Here is a 3,907-nt window from a genome sequence, read left to right on the forward strand (position 1 = left end):
TTATAGTTTGATTTCCAGACCAAATTCTAAAGCAGTGAGAGGCCACAGTAAGTTCTGAGTGTTCAGGACCAATAACAGGACTAACTAATTTTGAATGAGGTGATGAGATTCCCTTTTCACCCCATTCCCAAGGGTAGAGAGACTCTAACCTTTTGTTCTTATTTTTATCTAAACCTTCTGTTAAGTCACTGTTGAAAGCCGGACTCACTTGTGCACTGGGACACGACTGAGTTTGCCCTGTGCAATTGTGGTAGAATTGACCTCAAGGTGCCCAATCTATAATAGTTCCGAATTCATTGTTTTGTAGTATTACCACACTAACAGCCACACATTCTACCCAAACTAAAACTTCCTTGCCTTCTGATCCTTTGGGAATTTCCTTGGGGCAAGTCTTACCCTTAGGCCTAGCTTTTAATGACCTTTGATAAGAAGGGTCCTGCAAATAATTTACCTGTGGCCTGAGTGACATTCCACTTACCATGTGATAAGTAAATCTACTGGTGGCACTGACAGTAGGTACTTCTACCAACCAATTTTGGGTTGCAGGCATTAAGCATCCTGGTGCACTCCCTAGGCAAATAGGAGGATAACGATACCCAACAGAAATATTCATCATCATTCCTTCTTCCTCTGGTTGGGCAGGACAATGATCATCTGTTTTCCATGCACTATTATTAACATATACTTCAATAGGATTATCCACCCATGGAACTACCCGAATTAAGGGTGGGAAAGGCACATAGTCCCAGTAAGTATAATTAATTGCACCTGCTCCTGCAGACATAAGGAGACTTACCAGTGTTGATACAATCGTCAAAGCTGCAAGCAGCATATTCTCTGTAGTTCGTGTCACCTTTGTGTTATCTAGGCTTTTGTCAGCTAACTGTGTCAGCTTCTTTAACTGTGCCCAAGTCGGCAGCTTCGCTTTCTTGGTGGATGGCAACTTCTCTTCTGATATCCCCATTTTGTTTCTCATGTAAGGGAAGTTTGTTTCATATAGTTTAACTCCTTCCTTAATGTCCTTTAACATTTTTGTGATGAAAGTTTCATATCTAGCAATAGCCACCACAGGTGCTCCTGCTGAAGCCCCTTCCCCAGCCGGTACTGGTTGTAAAATTACCCAGAACTGCCATGCTTCAAGATCTCCCTGTTTTATAGCTTCATCAGTGACCACGTGCTGTGTGCTACTTTGTCCCCTAAGTGGTGCTCCTGGATTAAGTCTCATAGTGGGTGGCTGAGGATACAGCGCCATGCCCTGTTGTGCTGATGGATTACACACCACCGCTGTGGGTTTCTGGTATGATGCCATGCTATTGGGCATGGGACACACCACTTGAGCACTGTGGCCAACCTCTGGAGGCAGCTGATACTGAGGGTCAGCTGGAGGCCACTCTTGATAAGCTACCACCGGTTTGTTTGTTTGTTTTTTTCTACTGGCTGATATTGTGGATATTGTATCTGGATTGGCATTGCCAAGATAGAGACTCCATCCTTTTCTATTTGATATTCTCTCAGGGCTTGTACTTGTTTAACATACATTTGAGAATGTAATGTTACAGGTATTGGAACAGTGGGAGGAGAAGTTGGCCATCCTGGCTTAGGCTCTGATGACCCCAACAACTCTGGACCTTTCCCCCCAATTTTGATGATTCAGGATATGCTACCTCCTGTAATTGATTGTAGTCAATATTTTGCATTGACTGAGCCATTACAGACTCTGACACATATTTACAATGTGAACTTTCCATTCCTTTCTTGAATTCTGTCCCTGCCTCTTCTTCACAATCCATTAAACAGCTTTCAGAGACCTCAGAAACTGAAATGCTATCTTCTCCTGTTTGAAACAGTTCTCAAGCTGCATTAATAATGCCCCAATCATTCCATACTGTAAGTGGGATGATTTTACATTCCCTATTTGCTTGTTTTAATTCTTTGCCAATTTTATCCCAATCTTTTAGATATAAACCTCCTTGTTTTGGAAACCATGGGCAGAATTGTTCTATTGTTTCAAATAGCATAATTAGATTTTCTGTAAAGGCTCTAACTTTCCCTCTTCTTAAAAAAATTTAGTAAAGCTGAGATAAGAGGCATATTTACTTTCAGTTTGTCTCATTGTTACCTTGGGTTCCTCAGAGCACACAAGCTTACCGCAAGGCTGACCATGGATGTACAGAGGAATCTCTCATCAACTTGTCTCCAATGATCACGATCTATCATATCTTCACCTCAGAGAAAGGAACCCATGTTTGGTGCCAGATGAAGGGGTACCACTCCACACCTGTGGATATTCTTCATCAGGTGGAGATGAGAGACTGAGAAAATAAATAAGACACAGAGACAAAGTATAGAGAAATAACAGTGGGCCCAGAAGACCAGTGGTCAACATGCGAGGACCCACAATGGTGCTGGTCTCTGAGTTCCCTCAGTATTCATTGATCACTATTTTTAGTATCTTGGTGAGGGGAGTGGGGCAGGGCAACAGGCAGATTGTGGAGAGGTCAGCAGGGAAACCTGTGAGCAAAGGAATCTGTATCATGAATAAGTTGAAGGAAAGGTACTGTGTCTGGATGTGCACATAGGCTAGATTTATGTTTCACTTTACACAAACACCTCAGTGTAGCAAAGAGTAACAGAGCAGTATTGCTGCCATCATATCTCACTTCCAGCCACAGGGCAGTTTTCTCCTATCTCAGAAGAGAACGAATGGTTTGCTTTACACCTAGACATTCCATTCACAGGGCTGAGCAGGAGACAGAAATCTTCCTTTTATATCAACTGCAAAGAGGCCTCCCTCTTTCACTACTCCTCCTCAGCACAGACCCTTCATGGGTGTTGGGCTGGGGGATGTACAGTCTTTCCTTTCCCATGAGACCATGTATCAGGCTGTCTTGGGGGTGAAACCTTGGACAGTACCCCAGATTTCTTGGCAGAGGTCCCTTCAGCTTTCTGCAGTGCATTGTGTCCCTGGTTAATATACCTGGAGAATGGCAATGATTTTTACCAGGCATAGTGCCTGCAAACATATTGTTCACAAGGCACATCCTTCACAGCCCTAAATCCATTCAACTTTGGTTCTATACAGCACATGTTTCTGTGAGCATAGGGTTTGGGCTAAAGTTACAGATTAACAGTATCTCAAAGCAGAAAAATTTTTCCTTGTATGGGTCAAAATGGAGTTTCTTATGTCTTCATTTTCTACATAGACACGGTACAATTTGATCTCTTTTTCCTTTCCTCACATAGTCCCAGTTCCCCTTTGTCACTCTGCTGCAGCCATGGTGATCTTGCCACGTTTTCTACCAAGGTAAGCAAGCTTATGCCAGGATTCTTTATATTTTTTCATCCTCCTGAATAATTACAGTCTAATTATCTTATTCTTTCATTTAGATGTTGACAGTCACCTTGTAAGAAAATTATTTTATAATTTTTTATGTACAATCAAAACATACTTGGTAATATTGAATCCTGCCTATACTATACGGAATTGATAACCTCATTCAAGAGCAAAGCAAAAACTAAAGAAAATAAAGCAAAACCCACACTATAACATAACCGCATAACATTTAGGAATCCAAAATAGTAGATTAACTTATTTTACTTAACATTATTAACAGATAAAGTTATAAATCTTCTGAATAAAAATAAACTCATGTTAAAATACAATTAGTGCTTCATAAATAACAAGGAATTAAAAATTGTCTAGACCCTGGAAAGCAATAATTTTTTATATCAACCAAGAAAACACTTAATCAAGAAAGACAAGTTGAAATTGCTAGGAAACTTTTTTTGGTCTTCCCATTCAACTATCCTGGCACAGATGATGTTTCAAAAGTTAAATTCCACATTCCCAAAGTGAGGCCGGGATTTCTAATATAGGAAGGCATGAAGAATAACTAGTGTGCTAATT

The 3,907-nt window shown here is 40.7% G+C and overlaps 1 pseudogene; it reads right to left on the bottom strand.

The window, feature by feature from the left end:
- On the bottom strand, nucleotides 1-1,309 carry LOC129053319 (endogenous retrovirus group K member 5 Env polyprotein-like; annotated as a pseudogene).
- Nucleotides 1,310-3,907: the final 2,598 nt, after the last annotated feature.

The sequence above is a fragment of the Pongo abelii genome, chromosome Y (assembly GCF_028885655.2).
Source record: "Pongo abelii isolate AG06213 chromosome Y, NHGRI_mPonAbe1-v2.0_pri, whole genome shotgun sequence".
Lineage (NCBI taxonomy): Eukaryota > Metazoa > Chordata > Mammalia > Primates > Hominidae > Pongo > Pongo abelii.